Source organism: Phalangium opilio, unplaced genomic scaffold (assembly GCF_054372755.1).
Source record: "Phalangium opilio isolate 3A_F unplaced genomic scaffold, DU_Popi_V2 ptg000046l_1, whole genome shotgun sequence".
NCBI classification, from domain to species: Eukaryota; Metazoa; Arthropoda; class Arachnida; order Opiliones; family Phalangiidae; genus Phalangium; species Phalangium opilio.
Genome location: NW_028324169.1, coordinates 1,649,781 through 1,672,500, shown reverse-complemented (window position 1 = coordinate 1,672,500; position 22,720 = coordinate 1,649,781). Strand labels below are relative to the sequence as shown.

Here is a 22,720-nt window from a genome sequence, read left to right as displayed (position 1 = left end):
CACAATAACCACGTATCTATGGTGTAGTGGTTATCACGTCCGCCTAACACGCGGAAGGTGTCAGGTTCGAGCCCTGATAGATACATGTTTTGACCATCGTGATTAGACATAATTATAAGGTAGATATCTTCGAAAACTCGCAATAACCAAGTATCTATGGTGTAATGGTTATCACGTCCGCCTAACACGCGGAAGGTCCCAGGTTCGAGCCCTGGTAGATACATGTTATGACCATCGTGATTAGACATAGTAATAAGCTAGATCTCTTCGAAAAGTTTATATTAACACGTATCTATGGTGTAGTGATTATCACGTCCGCCTAACACGCGGAAGGTGTCAGGTTCGAGCCATTATAGGTACATGTTTTGACCATCGTGATTAAACATAATAATAAGGTAGATCTCTTCGAAAACTCGCAATAACCAAGTATCTATTGTGTAGTTGTTATCACGTCCGCGTAACACGCGGAAGGTTCCAGGTTCGAGCCCTGGTAGATACATGTTTTGACCATCGTGATTAGACATAGTAATAAGCTAGATCTCTTCGAAAAGTTTATATTAACACGTATCTATGGTGTAGTGGTTATCACGTCCGCCTAACGCGCTGAAGGTCCCAGGTTCGAGCCCTGATAGATACATGTTTTGACCATCGTGATTAGACATAATTATAAGGTAGATATCTTCGAAAACTCACAATAACCAAGTATCTATGGTGTAGTGGTTATCACGTCCGCCTAACACGCGGAAGGTCCCAGGTTCGAGCCCTGGTAGATACATGTTATGACCATCGTGATTAGACATAGTAATAAGCTAGATCTCTTTGAAAACTTTATATTAACACGTATCTATGGTGTGGTGGTTATCACGTCCGCCTAACACACGGAAGGTGTCAGGTTCGAGCCCTGGTAGATACATGTTTTGACCAACGTGATTAGACATAATAATAAGGTAGATCTCTTCGAAAACTCACAATAACCACGTATCTATGGTGTAGTGGTTATCACGTCCGCCTAACACGCGGAAGGTGTCAGGTTCGAGCCCTGATAGATACATGTTTTGACCATCGTGATTAGACATAATTATAAGGTAGATATCTTCGAAAACTCGCAATAACCAAGTATCTATGGTGTAGTGGTTATCACGTCCGCCTAACACGCGGAAGGTCCCAGGTTCGAGCCCTGGTAGATACATGTTATGACCATCGTGATTAGACATAGTAATAAGCTAGATCTCTTCGAAAAGTTTATATTAACACGTAACTATGGTGTAGTGATTATCACGTCCGCCTAACACGCGGAAGGTGTCAGGTTCGAGCCATTATAGGTACATGTTTTGACCATCGTGATTAAACATAATAATAAGGTAGATCTCTTCGAAAACTCGCAATAACCAAGTATCTATTGTGTAGTTGTTATCACGTCCGCGTAACACGCGGAAGGTTCCAGGTTCGAGCCCTGGTAGATACATGTTTTGACCATCGTGATTAGACATAGTAATAAGCTAGATCTCTTCGAAAAGTTTATATTAACACGTATCTATGGTGTAGTGGTTATCACGTCCGCCTAACGCGCTGAAGGTCCCAGGTTCGAGCCCTGGTAAATACATGTTTTGACCATCGTGATTAGACATAATAATAAGGTAGATCTCTTCGAAAACTCACAATAGCCAAGTATCTATGGTGTAGTGGTTATCACGTCCGCCAAACACGCGGAAGGTCCCAGGTTCGAGCCCTGGTAGATACATGTTTTGACCATCGTGATTAGACATAGTAATAAGCTAGATCTCTTCGAAAAGTTTATATTAACACGTATCTATGGTGTAGTGGTTATCACATCTGCCTAACACGCGGAAGGTCTCAGGTTCGAGCCCTGGTAGATACATGTTTTGACCATCGTGATTAGATTTAATAATAAGGTAGTTCTCTTCGAAAACTCACAATAACCAAGTATCTATGGTGTAGTGGTTATCACGTCCGCCTAACACGCGGAAGGTGTCAGGTTCGAGCCCTGATAGATACATGTTTTGACCATCGTGATTAGACATAATTATAAGGTAGATATCTTCGAAAACTCACAATAACTAAGTATCTATGGTGTAGTGGTTATCACGTCCGCCTAACACGCGGAAGGTCCCAGGTTCGAGCCCTGGTAGATACATGTTATGACCATCGTGATTAGACATAGTAATAAGCTAGATCTCTTTGAAAACTTTATATTAACACGTATCTATGGTGTGGTGGTTATCACGTCCGCCTAACACGCGGAAGGTGTCAGGTTCAAGCCCTGGTAGATACATGTTTTGACCATCGTGATTAGACATAATAATAAGGTAGATCTCTTCGAAAACTCACAATAACCAAGTATCTATGGTGTAGTGGTTATAGCATCCGCCTAACACGCTGAAGGTCCGAGGTTCGAGCCCTGGTAGGGACATGTTTTGACCATCGTGATTAGACATAGTTATAAGCTAGATCTCTTCGAAAACTTTATATTAACACGTATCTATTGTGTAGTAGTTATCACGTCCGCCAAACACGCGGAAGGTCCCAGGTTCGAGCCCTGGTAAATACATGTTTTGACCATCGTGATTAGACATAATAATAAGGTAGATCTCTTCGAAAACTCACAATAGCCAAGTATCTATGGTGTAGTGGTTATCACGTCCGCCAAACACGCGGAAGGTCCCAGGTTCGAGCCCTGGTAGATACATGTTTTGACCATCGTGATTAGACATAGAAATAAGCTAGATGTCTTCGAAAAGTTTATATTAACACGTATCTATGGTGTAGTGGTTATCACATCCGCCTAACACGCGGAAGGTCTCAGGTCCGAGCCCTGGTAGATACATGTTTTGACCATCGTGATTAGACATAGTAATAAGCTAGATCTCTTCGAAAAGTTTATATTAACACGTATTTATTGTGTAGTGGTTATCACATCCGCCTAACACGCTGAAGGTCCCAGGTTCCAGCCCTGGTAGGGACATGTTTTGACCATCGTGATTAGACATAATAATAAGGTAGATCTCTTCGAAAACTCACATTAGCCAAGTATCTATGGTGTAGTGGTTATCACGTCCGCCAAACACGCGGAAGGTCCCAGGTTCGAGCCCTGGTAGATACATGTTTTGACCATCGTGATTAGACATAGAAATAAGCTAGATGTCTTCGAAAAGTTTATATTAACACGTATCTATGGTGTAGTGGTTATCACATCCGCCTAACACGCCGAAGGTCTCAGGTTCGAGCCCTGGTAGATACATGTTTTGACCATCGTGATTAGACATAATAATAAGGTAGATCTCTTCGAAAACTCACAATAACCAAGTACCTATGGTGTAGTGGTTATCACGTCCGCCTAACACGCGGAAGGTGTCAGGTTCGAGCCCTGATAGATACATGTTTTGACCATCGTGATTAGACATAATTATAAGGTAGATATCTTCGAAAACTCACAATAACTAAGTATCTATGGTGTAGTGGTTATCACGTCCGCCTAACACGCGGAAGGTCCCAGGTTCGAGCCCTGGTAGATACATGTTATGACCATCGTGATTAGACATAGTAATAAGCTAGATCTCTTTGAAAACTTTATATTAACACGTATCTATGGTGTGGTGGTTATCACGTCCGCCTAACACGCGGAAGGTGTCAGGTTCAAGCCCTGGTAGATACATGTTTTGACCATCGTGATTAGACATAATAATAAGGTAGCTCTTCGAAAACTCACAATAACCAAGTATCTATGGTGTAGTGGTTATCACATCCGCCTAACACGCTGAAGGTCCGAGGTTCAAGCCCTGGTAGGGACATGTTTTGACCATCGTGATTAGACATAATAATAAGGTAGATCTCTTCGAAAAGTTTATATTAACACGTATCTATGGTGTAGTGGTTATCACATCCGCCTAACACGCGGAAGTTCCCAGGTTCGAGCCCTGGTAGATACATGTTTTGACCATCGTGATTAGACATAGTAATAAGCTAGATCTCTTCGAAAAGTTTATATTAACACGTATTTATTTTGTAGTGGTTATCACATCCGCCTAACACGCTGAAGGTCCCAGGTTCCAGCCCTGGTAGGGACATGTTTTGACCATCGTGATTAGACATAATAATAAGGTAGATCTCTTCAAAAACTCACAATAACCAAGTATCTAAGGTGTAGTGGTTATCACGTCCGCCTAACACGCGGAAGGTCCCAGGTTCGAGCCCTGGTAGATACATGTTTGGATCATCGTGATTAGACATAGCAATAAGCTAGATCTCTTCGAAAACTTTGTATTAGCACGTATCTATGGTGTGGTGGTTATCACGTCCGCCTAACACGCGGAAGGGCTCAGGTTCGAGCCCTGGTAGATACATGTTTTGACCATCGTGATTAGACATAATAATAAGGTAGATCTCTTCGAAAACTCACAATAATAACCAAGTATCTATGGTGTAGTGTTATCACATCCGCCTAACACGCGGAAGGTCCTAGGTTCGAGCCCTGGTAGATACATGTTTTGACCATCGTGATTAGACATAGTAATAAGCTAGATCTCTTCGAAAAGTTTATATTAACACGTATCTATGGTGTAGTGGTTATCACATCCGCCTAACACGCGGAAGGTCCCAGGTTCAAGCCCTGGTAGATAAATGTTTTGACCATCGTGATTAGACATAGTAATAAGCTAGATCTCTTCGAAAAGTTTATATTAACACGTATTTATTGTGTAGTGGTTATCACATCCGCCTAACACGCTGAAGGTCCCAGGTTCCAGCCCTGGTAGGGACATGTTTTGACCATCGTGATTAGACATAATAATAAGGTAGATCTCTTCGGAAACTCACAATAGCCAAGTATCTATGGTGTAGTGGTTATCACGTCCGCCAAACACGCGGAAGGTCCCAGGTTCGACCCCTGGTAGATACATGTTTTGACCATCGTGATTAGACATAGAAATAAGCTAGATGTCTTCGAAAAGTTTATATTAACACGTATCTATGGTGTAGTGGTTATCACATCCGCCTAACACGCGGAAGGTCTCAGGTTCGAGCCCTGGTAGATACATGTTTTGACCATCGTGATTAGACATAATAATAAGGTAGATCTCTTCGAAAACTCACAATATCCAAGTATCTATGGTGTAGTGGTTATCACGTCCGCCTAACACGCGGAAGGTGTCAGGTTCGAGCCCTGATAGATACATGTTTTGACCATCGTGATTAGACATAATTATAAGGTAGATATCTTCGAAAACTCACAATAACTAAGTATCTAAGGTGTAGTGGTTATCACGACCGCCTAACACGCGGAAGGTCCCAGGTTCGATTCCTGGTAGATACATGTTTGGACCATCGTGATTAGACATAGCAATAAGCTAGATCTCTTCGAAAACTTTGTATTAACACGTATCTATGGTGTGGTGGTTATCACGTCCGCCTAACACGCGGAAGGGCTCAGGTTCGAGCCCTGGTAGATACATGTTTTGACCATCGTGATTAGACATAATAATAAGGTAGATCTCTTCGAAAACTCACAATAACCAAGTATCTATGGTGTAGTGTTATCACGTCCGCCAAACACGCGGAAGGTCCTAGGTTCGAGCCCTGGTAGATACATGTTTTGACCATCGTGATTAGACATAGTAATAAGCTAGATCTCTTCGAAAAGTTTATATTAACACGTATCTATGGTGTAGTGGTTATCACATCCGCCTAACACGCGGAAGGTCCCAGGTTCAAGCCCTGGTAGATAATTGTTTTGACCATCGTGATTAGACATAGTAATAAGGTAGATCTCTTCGAAAAGTTTATATTAACACGTATTTATTGTGAAGTGGTTATCACATCCGCCTAACACGCTGAAGGTCCCAGGTTCCAGCCCTGGTAGGGGCATGTTTTGACCATCGTGATTAGACAAAATAATAAGGTAGATCTCTTCGAAAACTCACAATAGCCAAGTATCTATGGTGTAGTGGTTATCACGTCCGCCAAACACGCGGAAGGTCCCAGGTTCGAGCCCTGGTAGATACATGTTTTGACCATCGTGATTAGACATAGAAATAAGCTAGATGTCTTCGAAAAGTTTATATTAACACGTATCTATGGTGTAGTGGTTATCACATCCGCCTAACACGCGGAAGGTCTCAGGTTAGAGCCCTGGTAGATACATGTTTTGACCATCGTGATTAGACATAATAATAAGGTAGATCTCTTCGAAAACTCACAATAACCAAGTATCTATGGTGTAGTGGTTATCACGTCCGCCTAACACGCGGAAGGTGTCAGGTTCAAGCCCTGGTAGATACATGTTTTGACCATCGTGATTAGACATAATAATAAGGTAGATCTCTTCGAAAACTCACAATAACCAAGTATCTATGGTGTAGTGTTATCACGTCCGCCTAACACGCGGAAGGTCCTAGGTTCGAGCCCTGGTAGATACATGTTATGACCATCGTGATTAGACATAGTAATAAGCTAGATCTCTTTGAAAACTTTATATTAACACGTATCTATGGTGTAGTGGTTATCACATCCGCCTAACACGCGGAAGTTCCCAGGTTCGAGCCCTGGTAGATACATGTTTTGACCATCGTGATTAGACATAGTAATAAGCTAGATCTCTTCGAAAAGTTTATATTAACACGTATTTATTGTGTAGTGGTTATCACATCCGCCTAACACGCTGAAGGTCCCAGGTTCCAGCCCTGGTAGGGACATGTTTTGACCATCGTGATTAGACATAATAATAAGGTAGATCTCTTCGAAAACTCAGAATAACCAAGTATCTAAGGTGTAGTGGCTATCACGTCCGCCTAACACGCGGAAGGTCCCAGGTTCGAGCCCTGGTAGATACATGTTTGGACCATCGTGATTAGACATAGCAATAAGCTAGATCTCTTCGAAAACTTTGTATTAACACGTATCTATGGTGTGGTGGTTATCACGTCCGCCTAACACGCGGAAGGGCTCAGGTTCGAGCCCTGGTAGATACATGTTTTGACCATCGTGATTAGACATAATAATAAGGTAGATCTCTTCGAAAACTCACAATAACCAAGTATCTATGGTGTAGTGTTATCACGTCCGCCTAACACGCGGAAGGTCCTAGGTTCGAGCCCTGGTAGATACATGTTTTGACCATCGTGATTAGACATAGTAATAAGCTAGATCTCTTCGAAAAGTTTATATTAACACGTATCTATGGTGTAGTGGTTATCACATCCGCCTAACACGCGGAAGGTCCCAGGTTCAAGCCCTGTTAGATAAATGTTTTGATCATCGTGATAAGACATAGTAATAAGCTAGATCTCTTCGAAAAGTTTATATTAACACGTATTTATTGTGTAGTGGTTATCACATCCGCCTAACACGCTGAAGGTCCCAGGTTCCAGCCCTGGTAGGGACATGTTTTGACCATCGTGATTAGACATAATAATAAGGTAGATCTCTTCGAAAACTCACAATAGCCAAGTCTCTATGGTGTAGTGGTTATCACGTCCGCCAAACACGCGGAAGATCCCAGGTTCGAGCCCTGGTAGATACATGTTTTGACCATCGTGACTAGACATAGAAATAAGCTAGATGTCTTCGAAAAGTTTATATTAACACGTATCTATGGTGTAGTGGTTATCACATCCGCCTAACACGCGGAAGGTCTCAGGTTCGAGCCCTGGTAGATACATGTTTTGACCATCGTGATTAGACATAATAATAAGGTAGATCTCTTCGAAAACTCACAATAACCAAGTATCTATGGTGTAGTGGTTATCACGTCCGCCTAACACGCAGAAGGTGTCAGGTTCGAGCCCTGATAGATACATGTTTTGACCATCGTGATTAGACATAATTATAAGGTAGATATCTTCGAAAACTCACAATAACTAAGTATCTATGTTGTAGTGGTTATCACGTCCGCCTAACACGCGGAAGGTCCCAGGTTCGAGCCCTGGTAGATACATGTTATGACTATCGTGATTAGACATAGTAATAAGCTAGATCTCTTTGAAAACTTTATATTAACACGTATCTATGGTGTGGTGGTTATCACGTCCGCCTAACACGCGGAAGGTGTCAGGTTCAAGCCCTGGTAGATACATGTTTTGACCATCGTGATTAGACATAATAATAAGGTAGCTCTTCGAAAACTCATAATAACCAAGTATCTATGGTGTAGTGGTTATCACATCCGCCTAACACGCTGAAGGTCCGAGGTTCGAGCCCTGGTAGGGACATGTTTTGACCATCGTGATTAGACATAATAATAAGGTAGATCTCTTCGAAAACTCACAATAACCAAGTATCTATGGTGTAGTGTTATCACGTCCGCCTAACACGCGGAAGGTCCTAGGTTCGAGCCCTGGTAGATACAAGTTTTGACCATCGTGATTAGACATAGTAATAAGCTAGATCTCTTCGAAAAGTTTATATTAACACGTATCTATGGTGTAGTGGTTATCACATCCGCCTAACACGCGGAAGTTCCCAGGTTCGAGCCCTTTTAGATACATGTTTTGACCATCGTGATTAGACATAGTAATAAGCTAGATCTCTTCGAAAAGTTTATATTAACACGTATTTATTGTGTAGTGGTTATCACATCCGCCTAACACGCTGAAGGTCCCAGGTTCCAGCCCTGGTAGGGACATGTTTTGACCATCGTGATTAGACATAATAATAAGGTAGATCTCTTCGAAAACTCACAATAACCAAGTATCTATGGTGTAGTGTTATCATGTCCGCCTAACACGCGGAAGGTCCTAGGTTCGAGCCCTGGTAGATACATGTTTTGACCATCGTGATTAGACATAGTAATAAGCTAGATCTCTTCGAAAAGTTTATATTAACACGTATCTATGGTGTAGTGGTTATCACATCCGCCTAACACGCGGAAGGTCCCAGGTTCAAGCCCTGGTAGATAAATGTTTTGACCATCGTGATTAGACATAGTAATAAGCTAGATCTCTTCGAAAAGTTTATATTAACACGTATTTATTGTGTAGTGGTTATCACATCCGCCTAACACGCTGAAGGTCCCAGGTTCCAGCCCTGGTAGGGACATGTTTTGACCATCGTGATTAGACATAATAATAAGGTAGATCTCTTCGAAAACTCACAATAGCCAAGTATCTATGGTGTAGTGGTTATCACGTCCGCCAAACACGCGGAAGGTCCCAGGTTCGAGCCCTGGTAGATACATGTTTTGACCATCGTGATTAGACATAGAAATAAGCTAGATGTCTTCGAAAAGTTTATATTAACACGTATCTATGGTGTAGTGGTTATCACATCCGCCTAACACGCGGAAGGTGTCAGGTTCGAGCCCTGATAGATACATGTTTTGACCATCGTGATTAGACATAATTATAAGGTAGATATCTTCGAAAACTCACAATAACTAAGTATCTATGGTGTAGTGGTTATCACGTCCGCCTAACACGCGGCAGGTCCCAGGTTCGAGCACTGGTAGATACATGTTATGACCATCGTGATTAGACATAGTAATAAGCTAGATCTCTTTGAAAACTTTATATTAACACGTATCTATGGTGTGGTGGTTATCACGTCCGCCTAACACGCGGAAGGTGTCAGGTTCAAGCCCTGGTAGATACATGTTTTGACCATCGTGATTAGACATAATAATAAGGTAGATCTCTTCGAAAACTCACAATAACCAAGTATCTATGGTGTAGTGTTATCACGTCCGCCTAACACGCGGAAGGTCCTAGGTTCGAGCCCTGGTAGATACAAGTTTTGACCATCGTGATTAGACATAGTAATAAGCTAGATCTCTTCGAAAAGTATATATTAACACGTATCTATGGTGTAGTGGTTATCACATCCGCCTAACACGCGGAAGTTCCCAGGTTCGAGCCCTGGTAGATACATGTTTTGACCATCGTGATTAGACATAGTAATAAGCTAGATCTCTTCGAAAAGTTTATATTAACACGTATTTATTGTGTAGTGGTTATCACATCCGCCTAACACGCTGAAGGTCCCAAGTTCCAGCCCTGGTAGGGACATGTTTTGACCATCGTGATTAGACATAATAATAAGGTAGATCTCTTCGAAAACTCACAATAACCAAGTATCTAAGGTGTAGTGGTTATCACGTCCGCCTAACACGCGGAAGGTCCCAGGTTCGAGCCCTGGTAGATACATGTTTGGACCATCGTGATTAGACATAGCAATAAGCTAGATCTTTTCGAAAACTTTGTATTAACACGTATCTATGGTGTGGTGGTTATCACGTCCGCCTAACACGCGGAAGGGCTCAGGTTCGAGCCCTGGTAGATACATGTTTTGACCATCGTGATTAGACATAATAATAAGGTAGATCTCTTCGAAAACTCACAATAACCAAGTATCTATGGTGTAGTGTTATCACGTCCGCCTAACACGCGGAAGGTCCTAGGTTCGAGCCCTGGTAGATACATGTTTTGACCATCGTGATTAGACATAGTAATAAGCTAGATCTCTTCGAAAAGTCTATATTAACACGTATCTATGGTGTAGTGGTTATCACATCCGCCTAACACGCGGAAGGTCCCAGGTTCAAGCCCTGTTAGATAAATGTTTTGATCATCGTGATAAGACATAGTAATAAGCTAGATCTCTTCGAAAAGTTTATATTAACACGTATTTATTGTGTAGTGGTTATCACATCCGCCTAACACGCTGAAGGTCCCAGGTTCCAGCCCTGGTAGGGACATGTTTTGACCATCGTGATTAGACATAATAATAAGGTAGATCTCTTCGAAAACTCACAATAGCCAAGTATCTATGGTGTAGTGGTTATCACGTCCGCCAAACACGCGGAAGGTCCCAGGTTCGAGCCCTGGTAGATACATGTTTTGACCATCGTGATTAGACATAATTATAAGGTAGATATCTTCGAAAACTCACAATAACTAAGTATCTATGGTGTAGTGGTTATCACGTCCGCCTAACACGCGGAAGGTCCCAGGTTCGAGCCCTGGTAGATACATGTTATGACTATCGTGATTAGACATAGTAATAAGCTAGATCTCTTTGAAAACTTTATATTAACACGTATCTATGGTGTGGTGGTTATCACGTCCGCCTAACACGCGGAAGGTGTCAGGTTCAAGCCCTGGTAGATACATGTTTTGACCATCGTGATTAGACATAATAATAAGGTAGCTCTTCGAAAACTCATAATAACTAAGTATCTATGGTGTAGTGGTTATCACATCCGCCTAACACGCTGAAGGTCCGAGGTTCGAGCCCTGGTAGGGACATGTTTTGACCATCGTGATTAGACATAATAATAAGGTAGATCTCTTCGAAAACTCACAATAACCAAGTATCTATGGTGTAGTGTTATCACGTCCGCCTAACACGCGGAAGGTCCTAGGTTCGAGCCCTGGTAGATACAAGTTTTGACCATCGTGATTAGACATAGTAATAAGCTAGATCTCTTCGAAAAGTTTATATTAACACGTATCTATGGTGTAGTGGTTATCACATCCGCCTAACACGCGGAAGTTCCCAGGTTCGAGCCCTGGTAGATACATGTTTTGACCATCGTGATTAGACATAGTAATAAGCTAGATCTCTTCGAAAAGTTTATATTAACACGTATTTATTGTGTAGTGGTTATCACATCCGCCTAACACGCTGAAGGTCCCAGGTTCCAGCCCTGGTAGGGACATGTTTTGACCATCGTGATTAGACATAATAATAAGGTAGATCTCTTCGAAAACTCACAATAACCAAGTATCTATGGTGTAGTGTTATCACGTCCGCCTAACACGCGGAAGGTCCTAGGTTCGAGCCCTGGTAGATACATGTTTTGACCATCGTGATTAGACATAGTAATAAGCTAGATGTCTTCGAAAAGTTTATATTAACACGTATCTATGGTGTAGTGGTTACCACATCCGCCTAACACGCGGAAGGTCCCAGGTTCGAGCCCTGGTAGATACATGTTTTGACCATCGTGATTAGACATAATAATTAGGTAGATCTCTTCGAAAACTCACAATAACCAAGTATCTATGGTGTAGTGGTTATCACGTCCGCCTAACACGCGGAAGGTGTCAGGTTCGAGCCCTGATAGATACATGTTTTGACCATCGTGATTAGACATAATTATAAGGTAGATATCTTCGAAAACTCACAATAACTAAGTATCTAAGGTGTAGTGGTTATCACGTCCGCCTAACACGCGGAAGGTCCCAGGTTCGAGCCATGGTAGATACATGTTTGGACCATCGTGATTAGACGTAGCAATAAGCTAGATCTCTTCGAAAACTTTGTATTAACACGTATCTATGGTGTGGTGGTTATCACGTCCGCCTAACACGCGGAAGGGCTCAGGTTCGAGCCCTGGTAGACACATGTTTTGACCATCGTGATTAGACATAATAATAAGGTAGATCTCTTCGAAAACTCACAATAACCAAGTATCTATGGTGTAGTGTTATCACGTCCGCCTAACACGCGGAAGGTCCTAGGTTCGAGCCCTGGTAGATACATGTTTTGACCATCGTGATTAGACATGGTAATAAGCTAGATCTCTTCGAAAAGTTTATATTAACACGTATTTATTGTGTAGTGGTTATCACATCCGCCTAACAAGCTGAAGGTCCCAGGTTCCAGCCCTGGTAGGGACATGTTTTGACCATCGTGATTAGACATAATAATAAGGTAGATCTCTTCGAAAACTCACAATAGCCAAGTATCTATGGTGTAGTGGTTATCACGTCCGCCAAACGCGCGGAAGGTCCCAGGTTCGAGCCCTGGTAGATACATGTTTTGACCATCGTGATTAGACATAGAAATAAGCTAGATCTCTTCGAAAAGTTTATATTAACACGTATCTATGGTGTAGTGGTTATCACATCCGCCTAACACGCGGAAGGTCCCAGGTTCAAGCCCTGGTAGATAAATGTTTTGACCATCGTGATTAGACATAGTAATAAGCTAGATCTCTTCGAAAAGTTTATATTAACACGTATTTATTGTGTAGTGGTTATCACATCCGCCTAACACGCTGAAGGTCCCAGGTTCCAGCCCTGGTAGGGACATGTTTTGACCATCGTGATTAGACATAATAATAAGGTAGATCTCTTCGAAAACTCACAATAGCCAAGTATCTATGGTGTAGTGGTTATCACGTCCGCCAAACGCACGGAAGGTCCCAGGTTCGAGCCCTGGTAGATACATGTTTTGACCATCGTGATTAGACATAATTATAAGGGAGATATCTTCGAAAACTCACAATAACTAAGTAGCTATGGTGTAGTGGTTATCACGTCCGCCTAACACGCGGAGGGTCCCAGGTTCGAGCCCTGGTAGATACATGTTTTGACCATCGTGATTAGACATAATAATAAGGTAGCTCTTCGAAAACTCACAATAACCAAGTATCTATGGTGTAGTGGTTATCACATCCGCCTAACACGCTGAAGGTCCGAGGTTCGAGCCCTGGTAGGGACATGTTTTGACCATCGTGATTAGACATAATAATAAGGTAGATCTCTTCGAAAACTCACAATAACCAAGTATCTATGGTGTAGTGTTATCACGTCCGCCTAACACGCGGAAGGTCCTAGGTTCGAGCCCTGGTAGATACAAGTTTTGACCATCGTGATTAGACATAGTAATAAGCTAGATCTCTTCGAAAAGTTTACATTAACACGTATCTATGGTGTAGTGGTTATCACATCCGCCTAACACGCTGAAGGTCTCAGGTTCGAGCCCTGGTAGATACATGTTTTGAACATCGTAATTAGACATTCTCTTCGAAAACTCACAATAACCAAGTATCTATGGTGTAGTGGTTATCACGTCCGCCTAACACGCGGAAGGTGTCAGGTTCGAGCCCTGATAGATACTTGTTTTAACCATCGTGATTAGACATAATAATAAGGTAGATCTCTTCGAAAACTCCCAATACCCAAGTATATATGGTGTAGTGGTTATCACGTCCGCCCAACACGCGGAAGGTGTCAGGTTCGAGCCCTGCTAGATACATGTTATGACCATCGTGATTAGACATAGTATAAAGCTAGATCTCTTCGAAAACTTAAATTAACACGTATCTATGGTGTAGTGGTTATCACGTCCGCCTAACACGCGGAAGGTCCCAGGTTCGAGCCCTGATAGATACATGTTTTGACCATCGTGATTAGACATAGTTATAAGCTGGATCTCTTAGAAAACTTTATATTAACACGTATCTATGGTGTAGTGGTTATCACGTCTGCCTAACACGCGGAAGGTCCCAGGTTTGAGCGCTGGTAGGGATATGTTTTGACCATCGTGATTAGACATAATAATAAGGTAGATCTCTTCGAAAACTCACTATAACCAAGTATCTATGGTGTAGTGGTTATCACGTCCGCCTAACACGCGGAAGGTGTCAGGTTCGAGCCCTGATAGATACATGTTTTGACCATCGTGATTAGACATACCCCAGTAGCACAAGCCTTCCGCATAACAGTCGGTTAAAGGTCGAATAGTCGGTTTACGGTCCAGTCGGCTGTACCATGCTTATTCCGACACTTTTCCGACTCATGAAGCCGACTGCTTCTTTTAGTTGGCAATTCCGACATTTATCTGACAAATTGAACTGAGATGGTTTAAAGTAGGTTTGCCTACCGTCTAGAAAATTCCAACTTATTTTTTGCCAATTAATTACCGACTCTCTCGCGCTAGTCGGTATTGTCACGTTTAAGAAGAGTAAAATTAAAAGCAAAGTTATGCTTCGGCCGTTTAGTAACCGACATTTATCCGACAGTTGGAACTGAGAAGGTTTAAAGTAGGCTTGCCTACCGTCTAGAAAATTCCAACTTATTTTTTGCCAATTGATTACCGACTCTCTCGTGCTAGTCGGTATTGTGACGTTTAAGAAGAGAGCTTGCCTACCGTCCTAAACATGTAACCCAGTTTTGCCAATTGATTCGGTATTGTCACGTTTAAAAAGAATAAAATGAAAAACGAAGTTTTTTGTAGGCCTTCTTTTTCCGTGGGACGGTTTTTTTGACTTTTACTATTCCGCATATGCCACCAAATTTTTTTTCTTATATATTTAACTTATACTATATTTCGACCCACAAGCAGAAGTTGATAATACTATACTTTTGGCAACACTAGAAACTTAACGTTACAAAAAACTGCAAAGCAAGAAAACACATCTGATTTTCTAGTTTGAATTTTCTCTCCTGTAATTTCTCGGGTCAGGTGACACGCCTCTGTTCTATTGGCGTAACTAAGGTAACGCCATGCACGTCATCATCGAAGAGGGCGCTGCGAGTGCGAAAGCAAGTCAGCCTTTCCAGTATCTCTGACGCGGCTGGGTCGTTAGAATGTTTAAACGAGATTTTTGCGGTCGAAAATGATTAGTTCTAGGCTTGCTAACTTCATCGCTAAGGTTCTTTGTCACACTATATAAACTAGAAACGTCTTCGTTTGTCACGTAAGGTTTGAATTTTGTTATTGAATTATCAATTTATCTACCTCTTAGAGCCAGTTTTATGCATAAGCTTTTGCTTTTTACCTAGCTTCTCATCTGCTGGGAACCACACCCCTATAAAGTGAAACCAAAACTTAAACGTTTATGTATACCTTCAGTTTCTTTGATTGAATATAAAAGAAGCAAGTGCTTTGGGGCACTTGGAATTCAAAAACCTTATATATTAAAGATTTTTGGTTGTGAAAATAATACTGAATTCCAAAATAGATCTCAATTTGTTTTAGTTAACGAATGTTTTTGCCGTTTCAAACATTTTAAGAGAAAAATGTGTGAAATAATACCCTTAAAAAATCTGTAAGTGTATATCAGGGTTGCCACAGTACCTGGAAATCCTGGAGAAGTCAGGGAATTTAAAAATGGGCGAAAAGGTCAGGGAAAAGTCTGGGAATTTTAAAAATTTTACCAAATTCTGGGAATTTGATTTTAGTGGGTTAAAGTATTTATTGAAAGAGTAATGAAAGTTTCTCCTTAACCTCTCTTAACAGTTAACACAGAAAACTCCATGAGCAATCCTTAAAAATGTCTAGAATTTTTTTATAAAGTAAATGCCTTCAAAAAAGCTCTTCTGAAAATTCCGTGGCAACCCTGTATATTTTTCATTAAGATTTTTGTAATTTAAGAGATAGTAACTGGCCACATCGAAGATATTAACAATGAATATTAATAAATGCTTTAATTGATGTAAATATTATACTCGCCCTGAAAAATTTAACGTTTTGTTAAAACCAATTAGCTAGGCAGCTAATATTTCCATTCGACTAGTCGAGTAATATCGAATGCATTGTTTAATATTTGAAATTGTTAAAATTGACTTCCATGTTACTTGAAATATTCAAAGTACAAATTCTTAAGTGTTGTTCATTGAAAATGTATTAAAGAAATTTCAATACTTGGTATCAGTATCCTTTACTATAAGCGAATGAAGCCTCGAGTTAAGGCTTGATCGTCGCAAAACCGTCGGGACTCGAGTTAAGGTTTGATCGTCGCAAAAGCGTCGGACCTCTTGCTGACAGGCGGTTAAGTCGTCTCTCAAACGTGTTGGATGAGGGTCCTATTTCATTCGTGTCGTAACAGTCGGTAAACCAGTGGGCCGTCGTCCCACCGGGCGGACATTTCGATTCTCAAACCCTTACTCTACCAGCCCTTTACCGACGATTTACCGTTCCTATACTAAAAAGCCGCGAAATCGTCGGATTGAGCGCGGCTTTAGGTAGGCATAAGGACGCCGACCTATAGTCGGCCAACAGTCGTTTTATAGTCGCCTCATAACAGTCTGAAAGCCGGCGGGCCGTCGTCCCGCCGGGCGGACATTTCGACTCTCAAAACCTTACTCTACCAGCCCTTTACCGACGATTTACCGTTCCTATACTAAAAAGCCGCGAAATCGTCGGATTGAGCGCGGGTTTAGGTAGGCATAATGACGCCGACATATAGTCGGCCAACAGTCGTTTTATAGTAGCCTCAAAACAGTAGGAAAACCGGCGGGCCATCGTCCCTCCAGGCGGACATTTCGATTTTCAAACCATTACTCTCCCGACTTATTAGTGACTTTTTACCAACTCGTCGGTAACACACAAAGCCGACCATGTAGGCCCTACGTCGGCAGTGCTACTGGGGTGTGGGGGCCCAAATTAGATAAAAGATTGGAAAACACCTCCTGAAGAAATACCGATAACCATTATGGTTTCACCGGGAGAAAGACGCTCCCTTGATATGGACGACGATGACTCTGAACTTGAAACCCGTCCGGAACCTGAAAACCGTCCTATCACTGTGTACAAACGTTTTAAGGAGGAAGTCCTACGTCGTACCGACCCCGTTCCTTTTTCTCCTCTCCAAAACCTGCTCACTCCTACTGCTCATCCTCCCATACCCCTTCCTCTTCATCCAGCTCCTCGTCAGCCATGGAGTCCTGTTGTGCCTCCCTCTGACGAAGATGCTATATGTTGAGAACGTTTCGGAGGAATGGGATGGATCCCTCGAATTCAAACACTAAGAGTACTCCTTGCATCCAAGATCCAACATGCAAAACATCCACTTATTTGGAGCACTACTCAATGCTGGCGTTGCCATAAGATTGGCCAACCCTGCCCGGAGGGCGCAGTAGAGAAGCTATTGCCCGACGAGAGGCTCGTCGACTCGAGCGGTTGGCAAAAAAACACCGATAAATGAAAAAAAACTTTGTGATAATCAAATCGAAACCCCTGCAAAAATATTCTGGGTTCCTCGGGGTAACCCTTTTTCCTTTTTCGTGATAAACACAGTTCCTAAAGAGGGGGATGTAACATGGCTGCCAGATTCCTTGGAGTTTCCACTCGTTGGATCTGGCATTGTATATTTGCCTCCATGTTACATGCTCCTCCTCCTTTCTAATAGTCTGTGATTTTTTCCATAATTTTTATTATTCCGTAGTTGTCTCTCAGAGAGAGCGTTTTTGTACGTTAAAACTGTTAACGTGTAAGGACAATTTCGGGTTTATCCCTTTCATTAATAAAACTTAAGAGTATTATTCTTCCATTTTTGGATAAAGAAGTAAGTTGTCTTTTATATATTTTATGGCCGTCGGGAAAATATTCCCTTCGTTAAATTATTCTATTGAGGGTTACAATATATTGGACAACTGCAACAACCAAAACATTTTCTTGAAAACCCAACAAAAAATGCTTGACCAAAAAAATGCAAAGGGTCGGCGATGGCATCCTTTGGTCATACAATTGTGCCTATAAAAGTATTCTTAATCCCCAACCCTTTATGGAGTCTATTCTGATTCTGACATATTGAAATTGCCTTCGAAAAGCCCGTTAAACAACAAAGCACCAAAGGATGGTTTAAAACCAGGATTTGACAAAGATGTCATTGCAAAAGTTTGTAAAGACATAGAAAATATTTTTTTAATTCCACACCAGAAATATTTTGGTTTGGTGATCGATGAAATTAGATCAAAGAAGAGAGAAAGAAAAGACATCCAAATTACAAAGTTGAAACCGGTGACATAGTAGACTTTACGTCTGTAAATGATGTGCAAAATAAAATAGCTGATGCAGAAGCGATTCTGTACAAGGATCGACAAGTGGCCATCCTCTGCCTTCAATTCATCTTGCGGGGGATTACTTCAGCATACAAATATCCCATAGCATATTTTGCCACGAGCAGTTTGACTAAAGAAAAGTTGCATTCCCTCCTTATGGAAACTATCCATAAATTTAAATTTTGCGGTATAAAAAAATTTTGTGTGTCACGGTTTATGGTGCCTCTACAAACTGAAAATGTTTTGGATATAATACCACGTTGGACGTCCCACATAAATGCAAAAACCCAGCTTCCGCAGATGACAGATTCCTGTATTTTGTGTTTGATGCGCCTCACCTCATCAAAACAATTAGAAACGTTTTAGCCAATAGCACCAAGAACTGCAGGTACCGTTTAATAAAATTCAAGGAGAGTATAATGTATGGGACACTATTAGAGCCGTTTACAATAAAGACATAAAAAGAGGAGGAAACTTTGGAATGCTTCATAAACTTACGTTAGAACATATTAATCTCGAAAACCGAATGAAAGTTCGTTTTGCTACTCAAGTAATCCGTCAGTCAGTTGCAAATGCGATTGATGTATATTTCCCTGGTGAATATCCTGAAACAATTAAGTTCCTGGAGATCTTTAATAAGTGGTTTGATATTATGAATGTTGGACATCTTTACGAAGGAAGAAATAAAGCCAACAAAAATATGGAACCATTCATAAACACTAATGATTCCAGGCTTCGTGTGCGTTCTCTGTTAATTGGAGGATCTTTGCAAGTTACTAATTGTTTATTTTATTTGTGGTTAAAAGAAGTATTCCTACCGTATTTGGACGAGTGGCAATCATATGTAGAGAACGAAAGAGTTAGCTCAGAAATAAAAAAGAAAATGCTCCTACCGAGAGACATTGAAGTAAACTAGTTAGTTATTTAAATATTTTTTAAACAGTTAACTAATTAATTGTACTATATTTTGCAGTTCTTGCAGTTTGTGAGATGTTCCCCTTACCGAAAACCATCACCTCTAATATTCAGACCTGTTTTGCTTAGCCTTAACTATTTAGACTGTCTTAGATGTTACGGGTAGGCCTGGCAATAATCCTGTGTCGGTACGGGAGGAAGCTCATGTAGGTCAAACGGTGGTCTTAGCTACCGATATTATCAGACGTGTCATTTAAGCGATCTGGGCTAACTCCCACCGCAGACATCACCAAGTGAGACGCGCTTTGGATATCTGCAATGATGGGCTCATTTGGAGGTCTTACATTTAAGACCCTCCATGTAGTGTACCGTTCGGACGTTCCCTTTACTTCGGCATATAATACTTTCGTTGCACGTCCTTATAATATATCGTCTAAGGCACATTTAGCCTCAGAGCCCTCTCAGAGGTCTTGAAAGTAACCACCGCCGCGACGTCGCAGCGATAAGGCTGCTAATCGAAGACGCAAAAAAGTCGTTCCAAGAGGGGCTTCAATTACGCATGCTGTAAACATTGCAAATACAGCATGACTAACATTATTCTTGCAAATAGGACCCCATAAGCCTTTTAGAGCAGGGAAGACAACAAAAGGTCTGTCATCGGGTATGTCAAACATGGTCGCGAAGTGTTAACGAGTAGCATGGTCAGTATCCAGGAACTCTAAATACGGTCTGACATTAAGCAATCACTAATACGTGCATTGTCGTGAACGCTTAAAGAGGTCCTCATTGTGATATGACAGACGAGGTCTGACGTCGGGAACGCGCAAAGCGCTTCGACCCCTGGATCGCCGAGAGAGATTTACGTAGGAATATCCCTTAAGGGGACTGATGTCGGGAACGCTTAAAGAGGTGAACATCTGGAAGTTTCGACATGGGTATAGTTTATGGTACATCATTAGAGAACTGATGTCGAGAGCACATAAAGCGGTATAGATCTGTGATGTACGAAAAGGGTATATTGTGTGGTACGCCAGAATAGGATTGACCCAAAAAGGTCTAGATGTTGGATTGCCGAAAGGGTTAAAGATTGTGGTACGCCATTAGAAATCAAACATTGGGAATGCATTATGAAGTCTAAATGTGGGATGTCCGATAGGGGTAAACTTTGTGCTACGACATAAGAGAGCTGATGTTGGGAATACATAATGAAGTCTACATGTGGGATGTCCAATAGGGTGAAACATTGTGGTACGCCATAAGAGAGCTCACGTTGAGAATGCATAACGAAGCCTTAATGCGGGATGTCCGATAGGGGTAAACTTTGTGGTACGCCATAAGAGAGCTCACGTTGAGAACGCATAATGAAGTCTACATGTGGGATGTCCGATAGGGTTAAACTTTGTGGCACGCCATAAGAGAGCTCACGTTGAGAACGCATAATGAAGTCTACATGTGGGATGTCCGATAGGGTTAAACTTTGTGGCACGCCATAAGAGAGCTCACGTTGAGAACGCATTATGAAGTCTAAATGTGGGATGTCCGATAGGGGTAAACTTTGTGCCGCGACATAAGAGAGCTAATGTTGGGAATACATAATGAAGTCTACATGTGGGACGTCCGATAGGGTTAAACTTTGTGGTACGCCATAAGAGAGCTCACGTTGAGGATGCATAATGAAGTCTACTTGTGGGTTGTCCGATAGGGTTAAACTTTGTGGCACGCCATAAGAGAGCTGACGTTGGGAACGCAGTACGGCTTCGCAACCTGAGAATGCTAAAAGCGGTCTGATATAGGCAATGCGTCGAGAGGTCATACATAATACTGGAGCTCCATATGTCATCAACGTTGCCTTTCGTGAAAACATGCTTATATTTTGTCGAAAAGCACCGCCTTCAGTCGTCATGGCTACGTGAAAAACCTTTGAACGCAACGTTTTAACCCCTTGTATGGTGTACGTTATCAATTGAAATATATCTTAATTAGCGTGTATTAGAAAACTTTGAAGTGTTTCAACCCACATTGACATGATGGGGTAGACATACAAATAAAAAGTTAACTACATGGTGTCAATATGCATAATTTTATTCTAATTTCTCTACAAAAATGTTCACACGCGTGTTACGGCCTGTTGCCCTCGGAAGCCTCCAAGTCTGAATCCTCCTCATCGGTTTGGCCTTTTGTGGCTTCTGGTACATTTACTATATCGCCGCTTTTGATTAATTTGCTCCTCAAGTTGGCACACTTTTTATTAATAATGCAGTTAATTTGGGATTTTTTAACCTTTGATCCGAATTGACGTATAACGAGCACTAAAAATGACAGAGAACAATATTGTAAATACATGTAGAATGTAAGACAAGGAGAAAGATTGGATTAATTAACATACGGTGAATAACGCTTAGATTGGCCTTGGGTAGTGCCTTTCTAACCCCTATACCCATGGCGGTTAAGTCGGCTAATTCCCTCTCGCTATGCAGCATTGTAAGCAACGCGTGTATCATTTCCGTTTCGTTTTCGCATTTTGTTTCCAAATTCTTTGCATCCACATCCGAGACGAAGACGTCATAACCGTCACACAATCTAATCTGAAGAGGGTGTATCAGGCATTATTAACTCTTAATTTGTGTTTTATAAATGTAATTGTATCAAGGATAGGTTGAACACCAATTTAGCCGAGATACACACTTAAGAAGGATTGTAACCTGTGATTATTCTAACCATTTTTCGTTTAAGTTGACGTGTTGAGATTTCTTCATCCGAAGATATTCCACTAAATTCATCTCCTAAAGATGCAACCTTCTTGCAAAAGTTTACAACTGATCTTGTTATTCCTGAGATAAATACAGATGTATTAAACATGACACAAACGTCTGAAAATACTCAAATAGACCCTTGGTTACTCTTACCCAGTTTGTGTAAATAGAAGGCTTTGAAGCGCGGTCTTTATCTTTAGAATGATTCACCTTTTCTTCGTCTGGGGTCACTGCGGATGAACCGTGAAGCAGTTGAGGTACCGGTGTATCAAGCTTGTCTTCGTGCAAAACATCGGCAGAATTTCTTGAGCCACAGTCATCTAAAATGTCTGAAGCATCTGACATCTCTTGCGTATTGATAGATTTCATTTCATCGGACGTTTCCCGGTTATTATTTGATTTAGATGAATGTTCTCGAACCACACTACTATTATTCCTACATAATAGCCATGAACGTCTTATAACTAACCTGATGATTACACGGTATAGGGTGACTAAAATCTAAAGGTTGTGTAACCCCGAATTTATGCC

The 22,720-nt window shown here is 41.5% G+C and overlaps 31 non-coding genes across 31 annotated transcripts; all 31 read left to right on the top strand.

Moving 5' to 3' along the window:
- The first annotated feature begins 12 nt into the window (after positions 1 to 12).
- On the top strand, positions 13 to 85 carry TRNAV-AAC (transfer RNA valine (anticodon AAC)). Its single transcript has one exon. It is a non-coding gene; the product is annotated as a tRNA-Val (tRNA).
- Positions 86 to 150: 65 nt separating this feature from the next.
- Positions 151 to 223, top strand: TRNAV-AAC (transfer RNA valine (anticodon AAC)). The gene has a single exon. It is a non-coding gene; the product is annotated as a tRNA-Val (tRNA).
- A 479-nt stretch (positions 224 to 702) lies between these two features.
- On the top strand, positions 703 to 775 carry TRNAV-AAC (transfer RNA valine (anticodon AAC)). Its single transcript has one exon. It is a non-coding gene; the product is annotated as a tRNA-Val (tRNA).
- A 203-nt stretch (positions 776 to 978) lies between these two features.
- Positions 979 to 1,051, top strand: TRNAV-AAC (transfer RNA valine (anticodon AAC)). Its single transcript has one exon. It is a non-coding gene; the product is annotated as a tRNA-Val (tRNA).
- A 65-nt stretch (positions 1,052 to 1,116) lies between these two features.
- Positions 1,117 to 1,189, top strand: TRNAV-AAC (transfer RNA valine (anticodon AAC)). Its single transcript has one exon. It is a non-coding gene; the product is annotated as a tRNA-Val (tRNA).
- Positions 1,190 to 1,668: 479 nt separating this feature from the next.
- Positions 1,669 to 1,741, top strand: TRNAV-AAC (transfer RNA valine (anticodon AAC)). The gene has a single exon. It is a non-coding gene; the product is annotated as a tRNA-Val (tRNA).
- Positions 1,742 to 1,944: 203 nt separating this feature from the next.
- TRNAV-AAC (transfer RNA valine (anticodon AAC)) lies at positions 1,945 to 2,017 on the top strand. Its single transcript has one exon. It is a non-coding gene; the product is annotated as a tRNA-Val (tRNA).
- A 65-nt stretch (positions 2,018 to 2,082) lies between these two features.
- Positions 2,083 to 2,155, top strand: TRNAV-AAC (transfer RNA valine (anticodon AAC)). Its single transcript has one exon. It is a non-coding gene; the product is annotated as a tRNA-Val (tRNA).
- Positions 2,156 to 2,634: 479 nt separating this feature from the next.
- TRNAV-AAC (transfer RNA valine (anticodon AAC)) lies at positions 2,635 to 2,707 on the top strand. The gene has a single exon. It is a non-coding gene; the product is annotated as a tRNA-Val (tRNA).
- A 341-nt stretch (positions 2,708 to 3,048) lies between these two features.
- TRNAV-AAC (transfer RNA valine (anticodon AAC)) lies at positions 3,049 to 3,121 on the top strand. The gene has a single exon. It is a non-coding gene; the product is annotated as a tRNA-Val (tRNA).
- Positions 3,122 to 3,462: 341 nt separating this feature from the next.
- TRNAV-AAC (transfer RNA valine (anticodon AAC)) lies at positions 3,463 to 3,535 on the top strand. Its single transcript has one exon. It is a non-coding gene; the product is annotated as a tRNA-Val (tRNA).
- Positions 3,536 to 3,874: 339 nt separating this feature from the next.
- Positions 3,875 to 3,947, top strand: TRNAV-AAC (transfer RNA valine (anticodon AAC)). Its single transcript has one exon. It is a non-coding gene; the product is annotated as a tRNA-Val (tRNA).
- Positions 3,948 to 4,150: 203 nt separating this feature from the next.
- TRNAV-AAC (transfer RNA valine (anticodon AAC)) lies at positions 4,151 to 4,223 on the top strand. Its single transcript has one exon. It is a non-coding gene; the product is annotated as a tRNA-Val (tRNA).
- A 757-nt stretch (positions 4,224 to 4,980) lies between these two features.
- Positions 4,981 to 5,053, top strand: TRNAV-AAC (transfer RNA valine (anticodon AAC)). The gene has a single exon. It is a non-coding gene; the product is annotated as a tRNA-Val (tRNA).
- A 65-nt stretch (positions 5,054 to 5,118) lies between these two features.
- Positions 5,119 to 5,191, top strand: TRNAV-AAC (transfer RNA valine (anticodon AAC)). The gene has a single exon. It is a non-coding gene; the product is annotated as a tRNA-Val (tRNA).
- A 754-nt stretch (positions 5,192 to 5,945) lies between these two features.
- Positions 5,946 to 6,018, top strand: TRNAV-AAC (transfer RNA valine (anticodon AAC)). The gene has a single exon. It is a non-coding gene; the product is annotated as a tRNA-Val (tRNA).
- A 478-nt stretch (positions 6,019 to 6,496) lies between these two features.
- Positions 6,497 to 6,569, top strand: TRNAV-AAC (transfer RNA valine (anticodon AAC)). The gene has a single exon. It is a non-coding gene; the product is annotated as a tRNA-Val (tRNA).
- A 1,030-nt stretch (positions 6,570 to 7,599) lies between these two features.
- On the top strand, positions 7,600 to 7,672 carry TRNAV-AAC (transfer RNA valine (anticodon AAC)). The gene has a single exon. It is a non-coding gene; the product is annotated as a tRNA-Val (tRNA).
- A 203-nt stretch (positions 7,673 to 7,875) lies between these two features.
- On the top strand, positions 7,876 to 7,948 carry TRNAV-AAC (transfer RNA valine (anticodon AAC)). Its single transcript has one exon. It is a non-coding gene; the product is annotated as a tRNA-Val (tRNA).
- A 1,165-nt stretch (positions 7,949 to 9,113) lies between these two features.
- On the top strand, positions 9,114 to 9,186 carry TRNAV-AAC (transfer RNA valine (anticodon AAC)). The gene has a single exon. It is a non-coding gene; the product is annotated as a tRNA-Val (tRNA).
- Positions 9,187 to 9,802: 616 nt separating this feature from the next.
- Positions 9,803 to 9,875, top strand: TRNAV-AAC (transfer RNA valine (anticodon AAC)). The gene has a single exon. It is a non-coding gene; the product is annotated as a tRNA-Val (tRNA).
- A 203-nt stretch (positions 9,876 to 10,078) lies between these two features.
- TRNAV-AAC (transfer RNA valine (anticodon AAC)) lies at positions 10,079 to 10,151 on the top strand. Its single transcript has one exon. It is a non-coding gene; the product is annotated as a tRNA-Val (tRNA).
- Positions 10,152 to 10,767: 616 nt separating this feature from the next.
- TRNAV-AAC (transfer RNA valine (anticodon AAC)) lies at positions 10,768 to 10,840 on the top strand. The gene has a single exon. It is a non-coding gene; the product is annotated as a tRNA-Val (tRNA).
- Positions 10,841 to 10,905: 65 nt separating this feature from the next.
- TRNAV-AAC (transfer RNA valine (anticodon AAC)) lies at positions 10,906 to 10,978 on the top strand. Its single transcript has one exon. It is a non-coding gene; the product is annotated as a tRNA-Val (tRNA).
- Positions 10,979 to 11,454: 476 nt separating this feature from the next.
- Positions 11,455 to 11,527, top strand: TRNAV-AAC (transfer RNA valine (anticodon AAC)). The gene has a single exon. It is a non-coding gene; the product is annotated as a tRNA-Val (tRNA).
- A 340-nt stretch (positions 11,528 to 11,867) lies between these two features.
- Positions 11,868 to 11,940, top strand: TRNAV-AAC (transfer RNA valine (anticodon AAC)). The gene has a single exon. It is a non-coding gene; the product is annotated as a tRNA-Val (tRNA).
- A 65-nt stretch (positions 11,941 to 12,005) lies between these two features.
- TRNAV-AAC (transfer RNA valine (anticodon AAC)) lies at positions 12,006 to 12,078 on the top strand. Its single transcript has one exon. It is a non-coding gene; the product is annotated as a tRNA-Val (tRNA).
- Positions 12,079 to 12,694: 616 nt separating this feature from the next.
- Positions 12,695 to 12,767, top strand: TRNAV-AAC (transfer RNA valine (anticodon AAC)). Its single transcript has one exon. It is a non-coding gene; the product is annotated as a tRNA-Val (tRNA).
- Positions 12,768 to 13,246: 479 nt separating this feature from the next.
- On the top strand, positions 13,247 to 13,319 carry TRNAV-AAC (transfer RNA valine (anticodon AAC)). Its single transcript has one exon. It is a non-coding gene; the product is annotated as a tRNA-Val (tRNA).
- Positions 13,320 to 14,056: 737 nt separating this feature from the next.
- On the top strand, positions 14,057 to 14,129 carry TRNAV-AAC (transfer RNA valine (anticodon AAC)). The gene has a single exon. It is a non-coding gene; the product is annotated as a tRNA-Val (tRNA).
- A 203-nt stretch (positions 14,130 to 14,332) lies between these two features.
- TRNAV-AAC (transfer RNA valine (anticodon AAC)) lies at positions 14,333 to 14,405 on the top strand. The gene has a single exon. It is a non-coding gene; the product is annotated as a tRNA-Val (tRNA).
- The last annotated feature ends 8,315 nt before the right edge of the window (positions 14,406 to 22,720 follow it).